The sequence below is a fragment of the Podarcis erhardii genome (assembly GCF_964252035.2).
Source record: "Podarcis erhardii genome assembly, chromosome: 4".
NCBI classification, from domain to species: domain Eukaryota; kingdom Metazoa; phylum Chordata; class Lepidosauria; order Squamata; family Lacertidae; genus Podarcis; species Podarcis erhardii.
The window spans coordinates 101,497,285-101,510,997 of record NC_138508.1 but is presented as its reverse complement, the minus strand read 5'-3'; the positions used below and the strand labels follow the sequence as shown (position 1 = coordinate 101,510,997).

The 13,713-nt window shown below is 45.8% G+C and overlaps 1 protein-coding gene across 11 annotated transcripts in view; it reads right to left on the bottom strand.

Moving 5' to 3' along the window:
• The window catches only part of PCDH9 (protocadherin 9), a 776,895-nt gene extending 775,845 nt beyond the window's left edge, over nucleotides 1-1,050 (bottom strand). For all 11 annotated transcript variants that reach the window (XM_081857987.1, XM_081857991.1, XM_081857992.1 and 8 more), the window contains exon 1: nucleotides 653-1,050. The gene's annotated coding sequence lies outside the window, so the exon portion shown is untranslated. The remainder of the gene's footprint in view (nucleotides 1-652) is intronic.
• Between the last annotated feature and the right edge of the window lie 12,663 nt (nucleotides 1,051-13,713).

Below are 13,713 nucleotides of genomic sequence, written 5' to 3'. Positions count from 1 at the left end.
CCAGATGTTCCAGTGTGCCAGTGTATGTGACTTGCATCTGCCGGAGAAGGTTCAACTTCAACATAAACAGAAGATTTGGGGAGGAGGCAGCCTTGAACCAACTCAGAAGCAGCAAGCCAGATGTTTACAAAGAAAATGCAGAAAGATGCTGTTGGGGGTTGGTTTGTTTTTTGTTATGAGGGTTGTATGGGGGGGGGTGATGCAGTCAGTGACACTCGGCTGCCCCTCCGGATGTGTTATTAGCAGCAGCTGCCACACATAAATACTGCAGTCTAATAGTGCTGCTTAAGAAAGAGAGAGAGAGAGAGAGAGAGAGAGAGAGAGAGAGAGAGAGAGAGACTTCTGCTCAGATGCCCTTATGGGAGCAAATAAAGCTCCAGGCGTCCTTATAAGATTGGGGGAGGCGGAGGCGGCGAGAGTTTGGTCAGAAGCACTGATCTGACATCTGCATTAAAAGCTACGCGTTGATATCCGTGATCCTTTCCATTACACTGATGCAGGCAGGTAGGGGCTGCAGAGCCAGCAAACTCAAGCCCAAAGCAACGCGGAGATTCCCCCCCTCCCGTCGGAATATATATTAAAATCCATTTTATTTTTTAAAAAATGCCTCCCCTTCCAAAAAAGAGAGAAGCATATGGAACTTTGCACTTACGTTGCCGCTTTTTCGTGTGCCGATGAACTGCAGCAGCAGCAGCAGCCGCCGAGGAAGGATCCGATCTCCCAGGACCAAGACACAGAGAAAGCCCCGCACAACGCATCGGGCACCCAGGTAGCCACCAAATCCGTCTTTTGGGGAGGGAGAGGAGAGGTGGAAGGGGAATCAGCAAGCAGCCGGCAAGGCGGGCGCTTCCTCCTCCAGAGCAGAGGTGTCGTTCCTCGGTGGCAAATTCACAACTCCAGAGAACAAATTCACAGTTCCGTCCGGGTTCGCCATGCTTCTCTCGGCGCGTCTCTCTCGTCCTCCCTCCACCTCGTCTCCGCTCTGCCCCTCCCTTATTGACTTGCTCTTCCTCCTTACTCGGAGGATGACGAGGAGGATGCTGATCAAAGCGAGGCAGGCGACACCGCCGGCTCCCCAGCCCCGGCGCGCCGCTCCTCCGGATCAGGGCATGCCCCGCTCTGCCCCGGCCGCCCGATCTCCGCGCCAGGCGCTGCGCTCGCCTTCCGCGCCGCCGGGAAACTGAGCGCGCAACTTCTTTCCGCAGAGCCCCCGCCTTGCCCGGCTGACCCGGAGCGGGCTGTTGCTTGGCCGGCGAGGCGAGGCGAGGCGAGGCGGGCGGCGCAGGCTTCTCCTCCCGTCTCCGCCGCGCGCTCCCTCCTTCCTTCCTTCCTTCCTTCCTTCGCTCGCTCGCTCCGAACTGGGTTTCTTGATATAACTCTCAATAAGCCCACAGGGAGGGCGGGCGCAAAGCCTGCATCGCCCTCCCCCTCCGCCGAGCCGGATTGGCCGGCGGCGCGGGGGCGGGGCCGAGGGCGGGGCCAGCGCGGCGACGGGCAGCCGGGCGAGCGGGCCACTTGCTCCGGCTCCGCGGGCCGGGCGGTGAGGCTGCCGTTGCGCAGAATGGCTGATCGGGCGGCGGGATGAGGCGCACCGGGGTATCTCAGACGGCTGTTTTCAGCCAGCTCTAGTCTTGCCTTAACATACGCTGTTTTCCTTTCCCCCGTTTGTTTCCCACTCTTACCTGCCTACCTACGGGGGGGGGAAACATTCAGCTCCTCTGAGCGCGTGCAGAGTACCCTTCGCCTCGGACGGCGACATGGGGAGCGGGAAATGGCAGGTTGAAACAAAACCTGAGGGCAGCCAGGAAAGAGTTGGGGAAGGCTCTGTTGTATTAGCTTCTTGGTGTTAGTGGCTGTGTGGGACCCCTCTTCTACTTCACCTTGTTAAAACTGGTTTGGTTTATATTTACATAAGAACAGCTTCTCGAATGTCCTTCCAGCCCTGCTTTGCTCAGACTTCTTCCATAGTTTGAGTACAGCAAGGAGGTAGAGTCAGGGGTGGGATTCAAATGACCTGGGTCTCCTCCAACTCTGCAGTTCTGTGACTCAGATACTAAAAGTTTGGGGTCTTTTGTTGTTGGCATCCGTCTGTCTCAAGAGACAATGGAAGAGTGTGCCTTTGGGGATGAAGTCAAATCGGCGGAGAGGTACAACATCTGCTGTGACGGTAGAGACTGATACTGGAGAGAGATGTTTCGTTGCAGCTGGGGCAGATGAAGGCGTCCAGTTGTGCTGCTGGAGGCGCACCAGGGCATTTCTTCTCTCTGTGCTCCTCCCAGCGGCCATTCCTCCTCTGGTCACTGCTGTGGATCCACAACCTGTCTGTCTCCAGGCACTGCGGTTTTCTGCAAGGGATGCCCACACAGCAGGGTTGATGTTGCCAGCCTTCATGTCACATTTGTTAGGGGTCTGAGCCCCCACATTTGACATCTGGAGTGTGTTGGCTGGTTGCCCCTCACATCCTTCCTGCTGCACCGACCCAAAGGGCCCACTAGGCTGGTCCTGAAGCCTCCTCCATACCTTGCTGTGAACGGCAGAGGTGGATTTGGGAGAGCAAAACCGGTTGGTTGGGCACTGAGCCAAGAGGGTGCTGCAACAATGGCTTAAAACAGAAGAAGGCGGGGGAGGGATTTTGGTGTTGCCCAGGGTGCTGTTGAAATTTTAAAGCCCAGAGTCTGCCACTGTGAGTGAGCATCAGAGGTGTCCCATTGGCCAGCGCAGCGACTGGGATTGGGGCCTGAAGTAGAGGCAGCACCTGCTTCCCTGGGACCTCTGCCTGCCACTCACTTGACACTGCAGTGGAGCTGCAGGCTGGGTGTTGCCATGCTAGGGGCTGGACCCACCTTGTCAGAGGGCAAGCGGGCAACAAGCAGTGGAGGTGTGACAAGGGGCTGCTGCCTTCATTTGTTTCTCACTCTATCTCTTTGGGTGGAGCTACAGTTGGCATTGGATCCTGCAGCTTCCCCAAAGGGAAGAGACCACTTTGGCTGCTGCCTGCCCTGCTGATGCAACCATGTTGGTGCCAGAGGCATACCTAGGCTCCCTTGTGCCCTTGGCAAGGAGCTGTCTTGGAGCTTCTGAAGACCATGGACCAGAAATTCAAAATGTTTTATTTTCATCGCTTTTTGGTCTCCACCAGTGACTTCCTCCATGGTTATGTGGGGGGTCGGGAGTTCGGGTCTACTCTGCCTTCCCTTCTCCTCCTCCGTTGGCTCCTCTGTCTGCCTCTGTGCCTCCTTCCATTTGCTACTTTCTCTCCTAGCCATTCCAAGCCAGAGTGGAGAAGCGTGATTTTTCTGCCCTCTTGGCCTTGCACCTTGGGCGGGGGCCAACCTAACCAACCCCTAGGTATGTCCCTGTTGGTGACTGAGCAAGTGAGATGTTTGTAGACCAAATCCTTCACACATCCAGCAAGCTTAGCAAGTAGAGGCCAGCACAGCTCCTTGCCACCATCACTCGCTCCCAAACCCAAGGAATAGCCACCGTCCCTCACCTGCTTACTCACTCAATGTAGAGCCCTCTGCCCAGCAGGGAGGACAAGCAGATAAATGAAGGCAGCTGCTCCAGGTAGTCATTCTTCAGCCCTAGTTGGCCTTCCCAAAGTGTGGCAGCCTAGGTGTGCCAGCCCTGGAGGTATTTTTCAAGTGACTGGCTGGTTGCCGTGTGTGTGTTTTAAAATGGTGCTAAATATATCTGGATTCAATTCAAATTTACTCAGGCATAAGGTCAGTTGATGGGCTTACACCAGTAAGTATGCTTACTATTTAGGCTACAAAATAGGTTGTCAGTCCCATTGAACTCTGTCAGCCTTGCATCTGAGTGGTGCAGCAATGAAACAGCCAGCTCCTTTGCAAAGGTAAGCATGGTCAGGTATGGTTTCAAACCGGATGGAGGACCACATGTTGAGATTCCTGCATTGCAGGGGGGTGGACTAGTTGACCCTCGGAGGTCCCTTCCAATTCTAAAACTCTTATGAATACACATATTGGGCTCTGAATAATCTGTCAGAACCTGATAGGCTTTCCACCCACCCACCCACCCCAGGATTGGAGGGCTAGGGTTGCAGTCTGCATTTGCTAAGGCACATCTTTGACCCACCAAGCCGAGCTGCAGCCTCCAACTGCATTCTGCAGCCTGAGGAGTGCTTGACAGCCTTTCTTGTTTCCCCAGCCTACTCTCGACTTGCTTCCAGCACACTTTGGCTCTCCAGTTCTTGCTCAGAGCAGGTCAAGATAATGCTATTTATAGGGCCCACTGGTTGATGGAAATGCAAAACAAGTGAGCTTTTTGGCTTTTGACAGCAATATCCTGAACATGACATTCCCATATGTCAGCTGGAGAAATGCAGGTTAAAAGGTGGTGGAATAGATTAGGTGTACAAATGGCTGAAAAGGAGCACTCAAGGAGTACCAGTTAATGGATTGCTCTCCGGGTAGGAGGAGATAAGGAGTGAAATTCCACAGAGGTTTGTCATGGGTCCGGTAGTGTTCGGTATTCCACCCCCTCCCGTTTAATGGCTGGGGTGAAGAAGTGGGGAGAGTGCGCGTACCACGTCTGCAAGACTGGTTCCAAAGCATGATGGAATTGTTAAAGGGCATGAAAGAATTGTTATGCTGCATTACATGACCCCATGCTATGCTTTTCCCCAGATCCTGCACTGTTTCAGAGGTAAAAATAGGATCATACTTTGAACACTCCTGCTCTGATTCTTACCTATTCAAGAGGGTTGGCGGCTTGTTTCCATTGTTGGATGCACTATTTTCATTTAGAATAGTTTTGTCCTCAAAAAAAGAAAAGGGTTCTTAGGTTAAAGTTATACTGGGAGAAAAAGAACAAAACATTAATTGTCTCCTGTAAAGAGCAATTCAGAACATCACCAGTTGTAGTGTGTGATGCTATGCACTTCATGGTAGTGGTTGAAAGATACCATGTATATACAATTGGGGCTCACCAGCACTTCCTTTTTTGCCACACAGATCCAGGTTTTCCAGGTCCAAATTGGAGTAGGCTTTTGTTTGTCCTGGTGTTTTCGCTGGGAAAACCCATTTGTTACCACTGAATCAGAGCAAGTGGCAACCAGGTTTTCTGTGGATTGCTGTTTGCTCCAATTCAGCAATAAAACCTGGGTTTCCCTGGAGAAAGCACCGGGGCACGGGGCGGGGACACTGTGTCCACTTGGACACAGACCTGGAGAGCCTAGAACTGTCCACAGAAAGTGCAGAGCAAAGGCAAGTATGGATGAGTCCTTATGCTATGCATATAGAGACAAAATGCATCCCCCAGTAGCTTTTGGCCATGCAGAGATTTCAAGGAGGAGGCTCAAAGCTCAGTCTAACACCATTTTTACAAGACAACTCCATAACCATTCCAAAAGGCAGAGGTGGGTAGCAGATACCTGAGCCTGCTGCCAGTATTCAGGGATTCCTGAAACACATGCCTTCCAGATCCCAGGATCTGTTATTCTTACTTAAACTTACTTGTTTATTCATTCGTTTTATTTTCTTTCCAATTCAGGTGGGCCCTAGGTGGATCACAGAAATATCCCTAAAAATACAATAAACTCTGTCCTCATTTTAATTTTGAAACAGGACATTTTCATTCCAATGAAGGTAGGAGGACTGATCTTGTCTTGCAGACATGGCTTCACTTAAGGTTTTCTTTCAGTGTGGTTCTGGGATAGTTTCCCTTAGTTTGTAAGAGGTTCTTTTGTTTCTGCCTGGCCTCATTGCAGCCTTCAATAGCAGGTCCAGCACTGCAGGATCCCCAAGGAAACAGGCAAATTCCATGTAATAGACCCAGTGTTAGTGCTTGGGAGAACTTGTAGCAATCTCAGTCTGAATGTTTCTGGACTACAATGCCCATCAACTCTGTCCATTGGCCATGTTGCCTGGAGCTACTGGGAGTTGGAGACCAACAACATCTGGAGGACCAAAGGTTCCCTGTCCCTGCCCTATATCCTCCGAAGGTGCTGCTGGAGGGGCTCCATCCTGACCACTGCTGTATAAAACATGGTTCCCTTGCCCTCTTTAACTTATTTCAATGTTATATTTAATACATGCCTCTTCATCTATAATTTATCTTTTTCTGACTCCAGCTTCAGTCTGCATCCCATTGACTCTTGCACACCTTTCTCATTTTCCTCTTAAGGGTCTGTTGAGAATTCTCTCTATATATAAAAAAAAGGATTTGGGTTTGTATGTTTGTTTCTTTAAAAACCACATGCAACAGAATGAGACACTATCGTTTATTCTGAATTTTTAAATACCTGTTTATTCTCTGGAGGAGTCGGGTGCATTATTCATTTATCAACAGAAAACATGATCAATTAGTTGCCTTCCACAAGGTGGTATCAGAATAAAATGACGCAAGAGCCCAAGCATTGCAATTTTCCCAAAAAGGGAAAATCAGGGTTCTAAAACCTAATGAGGAACTTCCATTGAAAGGCTATTTAAGAATAGGAAGTTGTCTTTATTCATTTCTGTGTGTCTCTATTAGTTTCTGTTGTAAACTACACAAAAACACAGCAAAATATCCCTCTCATCCAATTCCAACATTCTCCTGCACCTCTTGATTTGAGCAATTTGATCAGTCAGCCTACTTTTAGTATGGGTCTTGGACAACGTAGCAAATCCAGGACAAAAGGGCAAAAGGAAAGTTTTTGCTTATTTTTGCCATCTGTGGCTCTTGCATTAATTACATTTTACTGTATCACTATGTAAATAATTGCATAACTAAATTGCCCTCCCCTTTGGCCCATTTAAAATAATATATACACACATATGAAGCAATAAGATTAATATATGAAGCAATAAGATTAATTTGGAATGCCAGTGTAAGTAAGAACTCGTGGTGGTAAAAACAAGCTCAATGAATATGCTAGGAGTAAATAAGTTGAAATTCATTTACCATATATTATTCATCAAGATCTGGTGTGTGTAGCAAATGGAAAGTTCAGTTTAGACTAAGGAGATGAGACGCGCTGGAAATTTCACACGCACAAACCCCAAATATCCACAGAGAACACTGCGTCAGGCATAGGCAAACTCTGGCCCTCCAGATGTTTGGGACTACAATTCCCATCATCCCTGACCACTGGTCCTGTTAGCTCGGGATGATGGAGATTGTAAGATGAAGGTGATGGAATATATGGAATTGGCCGAGATGACTGGCAGAATCCGGGACCAAGGAGAAGAGTTGTTGGAAGAAGACTGGAAAAAATTTAAAGTTTATCTTCTAAAATATTGTAAAATTAAGGATTGTTAGAAAGATGTTGGGAAAAGAAAATTATGTGGTTTTAGTAGAAATGACATAAAGGATTAAGTAAAAATGAATTGGTGAAAGAGAGAATGTAAAAGTATAGTATATTAAGACAAATTATTAAGATAAAAATAAGGTTGGAAGGATTTGCTGGAATAACATATTGAATTAGAATACAAAAATGGGAGGTGTGAGGAGGTCAAGGAAATAAGTAAAGGAAAGAAAGCTATGTAAAGGTTTGATTTGTTCATTTTTAATTGTTTGTATTTTTTCTGTCTTTTCTATTTTAATTTTTTCTCTTTTCTCTTTTTGTAATCTTTCAAACTTGAATAAATATTATTATTTATTTTTTTTTAAAAAAAGAGAGATTGTAGTCCCAAACATCTGGAGGGCCAGAGTTTGCCTATGCCTGCACTAGGTGGTCTTGGGCCAGACATTCTTAGCCAAACCTACCTCCCAGGACTGATGAGAGGGGAAAGTGCTATGTAAGCTACCATGAGGCTGGATCCCAGTGTGACAAAGACGAGCGATACAAAAGACTCTTCCATGCAGCTGGGAATCCTGTGGGATCTGGGGTTCTGCTAATACGTATGGAGCCTGCGTGCAGACTCTTGTATGCATGTGAAATTCAGTTTGTCCCTTCCAATGGATGTACAGAGATCAGGGCCAGGCTCGCAGCCATGATCCCATTCTCCCCACCATGTACTCAGTGAACATCTGAACAGCTCTAGGTAAGTCATCACTTTTCCCATTGTAAAGGGTGGGATTTCTATCTTTCTCATTCATAGAGCAGGCATTGCTTTTTGTGTTTGCTGTTTCTGTTACGCCAATTAAGAATCGACAGGGCATGTGTACAGAAAGCTGTTTGTGCATATTGTTGGGGTTTTTTTGAAAACACACAGGCCGGTGTAGATTTTCAACACACACTTTTGCTGTTTTCTCATTTTGTGCATATCTGAGGGATCAAAAGAATATATATAAACACGTTCCTCCATGCAAGAGTGTGTTGGAAATAGTTATGAACAGGGCCAAGAAAGAAATGAAAACAATTGTAAATTCTCAGCACAGGCTTTTAGATTGCTGCAAATTATCTGATGTAGAATTTTTTAATGTGGTTCATATGCAGTTGTCTGCGACCTTGAGTGGAAAAGTTTGGAACCTGGTTTTCTCAATTTATCAGACTATCCTACATTTACAGGCAAAAGGGATAAAGGCTGGTGTTGTTTGTGGGTAGCATCATACGGACTCCGAAAACTAAATAGGCGTGCAACAGCTGCAAATGTTCATTTAACACTGTGTGACCAAGCCCCTCTTTATGTTATACTGCTTCCACCAGTGCAATCTCACACTGCATAGGTGTGCAGATGTACATAATTTCAGCAGTGAGCCCTTTTGGTTAAGTGCACCACCTGCCTGACAATGGCCTAATTCCAAGGAGTAATCTTGTAGGAACCAGTTATTCTAGTTTCCTGAATTTATTTGCATGGCACTGATTGGCCAGCCCTTGTGTGACCATCACAAAGCAGCCCCCCCCCCGCTTCTCAGCCGTGTCCCTGTCAGAGCAGATTCTAATCAACAGGGGTGGGGCTTTAAAATTGAAGTACTAAACATGTGGTGTGCTGGGGGCAGGGGAGAGCAAAAATGCAGTGGGCCCCCTACCAGAAGTATAAGAGTGTTCAGGGATACTTTGAGTTCAGAAATTCTGTGCGTGGCAGCTGAAGAGTGAAAACAGGAAGGAAACAAAACCTGGAACAGGTGCACCCAACTACTCTTTGAAGGCACCTCTTTATGGAGCCTAAGAGATTTGAAAGGTGATATTTTCACTACATCAGCTTCTGTAGATCAATGTGAGCTCTCACTGTAAAAAAGAAACGTTGCTTGCTAGAGGTCTGTGTAAACAGAAGGATACTCTGATGCCAACGGACATAATCCAGTAACAGATATCGCCCAGTTGTAGATTAATAGGTAGAGGGTAGGACTGATCAACACATCAACCTCTAAAAAAAGAAGCACAGGAATGTGAGGGCAGTGAAGGATATATGCTACCCAAATGGTCTATGGGATGCCCATGAGTAGCCCTTCAGATGGACAATGGTTAGTGAGGATGAGAGTCTGACATGGTTCATACATATTGGTTATTGTGGTCTATACTCTTTCCCCGACTTACTTTCCTCCTTTATATCAAACTCTTAAGTGTATTTATCAGTGATTAGAGTTAACAACTATTTTCAAGCCTTCCCTGCCTTCTGGAAATGGTGTCTTTCTTTCTAGGTGTTAATAATGTCATTTTTCCTGCTCTTGGTAATATCAGGGAGCTCTGGCATCCTTCTTTTCTGGTATCATCAAAGATGCATCACATTCTGATTCTAATCACATCCCAGTCATTTCAAAGTCACATTGTAGTCACATCACATAGCTCGGTAATAATTATTTAACTTTATTGCTATGCTGAATAGTTTTCTGTTTGCTTAAGGATAACTTTAACTTGTAGTCAGAACTGATTACCCTATGCTCACAAATGAGCTTCTTCCAGGTACACAAGGTTAGCCTCATGGAGGTTTGAGGAGAGAAATAATAATCAAATTGGATTAAACTAACTGCTGCTGGACTTAAATTCAACACGTTCCCAAGTAGGGAACTGTAAAACATGTCCTTGCTCTTTATAGAGGCCGCATACGTTAGAGAAGCAAGGCTGTGTTTGCTTGAAACACAATCGATTATGTTAATGTTTGCATGCTTGCCGCATTTTTGTTAACCTCTCAGAAAAGCCAGGCTTGGGACTAAGCTCTTTGCATGGCCCTAACACGATAAATTGCTAAACCATGCCTTGGAGAACCCAAGGGGTTAGATGCTTTGTGCTGGCTTTATTAATTTTCTAGAAGGAAAATTAATACTCATCCAATATGGGGGACTGGGAATAGGTTTGTCCTGGATCAATAGGACTGTCATGCCTGAGTGGAGGAGTCCCATGGTTTCTCTCTGGCTGAAGTGTCAAACCCAGAGAGGGGGGAGGGAAACGCTGGTCAGAGAAGCAGGTTGTGGTCAGTTCTCAGAAGACAGTTCTTCTAGACATGGAGAGGTGACGGGGTTATTCTGATATTGAGGCTGCTGGGAAACAAGGAGATGACAATACAGCAGGAACAAACCGAGGTGGAACGTGGAACACATGCCATGAACTAAGGCTTCTGAAAACCAGTTGCTGGAAACAGCAGGGGAGAGTTGCTCTTGTACTTGTTCACCACAGGCGTCTGGTAGGCCACTGTGAGAGCAGGATGCTGGCCTAGGCGGGTCACTGGCCTGATCCAGCAGGATCTTCCTATGTAGACATGCTCTTTTTGCAAAGAAGAAGTCAATAGACACAAAGGGGAAATTAGGTACGGGCATGAAAGGGCTGGGAATGCTCATGGTGGGGAGAAGTGGAATAAGGGGGGAAGTCCATCAAGACGTGGGCCCATCAAGGATTGTTGTCTCTCAAGGAGGAGGGCTCCAGCATCTGGACAGCTTGTGGTTCAAATATACCTCTGATTATTACCCTTGAAAGGAGTCTAAGGCTGCCTTATCTCTAAAATGTCTGAGGGGAAGCAGATTGTATAATTTCCAAAGGATGCTTGTTCAAGCACAGAGCAAGCCCTACCAATGAATCAGTGAGAACATTCCAAGAATCTTGACTGAACCCTCTTTAGGCCTGGTCTGGACAAAGAGGTGCTTTGTATTAAAAAAGCTTAATCTATTCTTCCGCTTCTAAGTTGTAGGAAATATTAGCTAGTCTTGCATATCTCTGTTTCTTGTCATTCTCACCACAGCATCCTCCACCCCCATATAATATTTGATGTGACAATATTTGAAGGACTTCAGAAAATGGAACAAGTTCCTTTCTCTAATTAGTCGGTCCGAGCACATGTCAAACAGAGCTAAAGGGAACTGCTTACATCTTATCATACAGGCTCAAATGGTATAAATACATAATACATGAAAATGAGTCATATTATGCTTTAATCATGGAATTTTGAGCATAAAACATTGTGATCGTATTGTTTTTTTTGTTAAGGAAACAGATGAATCTGCACCTCTTCCAGCAGGCTCTCAGATGAGTGTATCAGTGACTGAAATAACTTATGAATAATTTGACACTGTAGCTTATTATGAATTCTATTGTTATAACTGTTCTTTAATATTTGCATTGTATGGTTATTACGTTATGAATATATGTTGTTTATTATACAGTAAACCACCCTGTGACCTTTGGGTGAAGAACAGTAGGACTTATAATAAATAAATAAAGCACTTCAGAATACCTTATGATCAACTCATCATTTCTCACCTTGTATTACTCTGACCTCTCTCTTAAAAGTAGAAACTGGAGCTAAACATGCAGAGATGCATTGGGTATAGGGCTCATTCACTCTTGCATGTGTAACAATTCCTCATCTTCTGGGTCACATCCACATGACTGTAGAACATGTGACTTCTCTACAGCTGATTACCACACCTTGGGGACTGGTTCACACATTCATATCTGAGTTTGGGGGATGGGTAGGCTCGATCCAGTGTGGATTCACTTCCTGGAATAGCCAGGCTATCTTCCTGGTGAGGTAATGGCCCTCTAAGTATGGCCATATAACCATATGGTTATATGGTTATATGGTTATATGGGCTAGCCAGACAGCTAAAATGGGCTGGGGGAGCACAAATCTGTGCAGCTCATGCTCACCACCTTGGGTGATTGCCTCATTTGCTGGCCCTGATCTCTGAGAACTCATTTACATGTGCACACCATCACTCGATAAATATACATTTTGGAATTTGCAAATAACTTTAAACTGAATGTGTGAACTGATTCCATTGATTAGCATTGTGTTTTAGGTAATATGAAATCTGTGGTGGCTATTTCACACATGGAAGTCCCACACACAATTGTCCTCCACACAATTGTCACATAGGGGATTGTATCATCTGTGTATCTTCACTGTGTTTTAACGGTGGATGGGGCACAATAGACTTATATATCACTAGATCTTTCAGCCCTTCATTTTACCCACAGATTGATTAGTCTTGCCCAGACGTGAACTGTCTCCATTGAGAAGCAAGGTGTTTTAAGCTGACATCCGTCTCTGACAAATGATTTGAGGGTGTGAACCAAGCTTACCTAATACAGATCTATACCCAGGCTTGGCTGGAGTCACAATCTGGTTATTACACCGAATTCCTGAACCTGCTCACATATGTGGTTTTGTGATTCATATCACCTTGCCTCTTCTACTCCTCAAACATGCCATTTGCACCTCCCTTCGCAACATGAACTCTTGTGCATGCATGTACAGCACATCAAAGGATCCACCATATGGTTTTTCAATGGGGCATGTAAAATATTTATTTATAGTGGCCATGTTGATGTAGGTCCATGTGCAATCCTGCACATCACATTCAAACTGCCAGGGGCAGGAGGCAGAGTACATGGCGTATGTGGAGAATTGAACCACCAGATCAGAAATAACGGATGTTTGTATTTTCAGGGACCACTCTAGATTGTGGTCTGGAGATGAGAATTATAGACTGGCACACACACTAGTCCTTTCATGGGAGATCAGTATAAAGTCGAGGACAATTGCTTTTAAGGGGGTCACTGCATCAAACCAAATCCTTCCTTTCACAGAAGAGACCCTGATCCCGTAGAGGCTCCTGCCAGTGGAAGGGGGAGAGGCCATTTCCCTTGCAGCTCCCCATGGCTGTTTTAGAGGGTCCCCCAAAACTCCAGAGCAGTTTTTCAAGGGGTAAAGCACTGCAAAAGGAAGGAGACCCACACATGGGACGTCTGCACCCAACCTAAGTGTGGAGTCTCTCTCCTTATGACATTGGGAAATAGCCGCCCACTTGATGAATGAAAATGTGGGCACACATTTTGCAGCACCTTGATTTAATTGCAGCCGGGTTGCCAGGGGTCCTGATAATATTGCTTCCTTTGGGCTGAAGCCTTTCCCTGCCCTAGATTCCAACCTGAATCCACTTACCTATTCCCAGACCTAATATTTAATGGTTTTACAGACTATTAACACGTTTTAACTGAGTAGCAGTGATCATATATTGATGAATGAACTTTTCTAATAGATGTCCTCACAATGTTCAGTCTTGGCCTTTCTGTCTTGCTAGTAACTGACATTTCTTACCATCCCAGTGCAGGCATGAAGATTCACAATTAGAACCAGACAGCTAAAACGGCCAGGCTTCCAGTTTTTCAGAGGCCTAGAAGAAAAGGAGGGAAAGAAAAATAAGTTTGAGTTGTGCATGAACAGCTTAAAGATTCATCCAGATCTAATAATCCCCGCTGCTGAACAAGATTCATTCATATATGTGCATATATATGCTTTCACACACTTTAGGGCAGGTAAGTGGCCTATAAAGACAGAATTGTATTGGCTGGCTCCATATTGATTCACACCATGAGACTCCTCAGCTCCA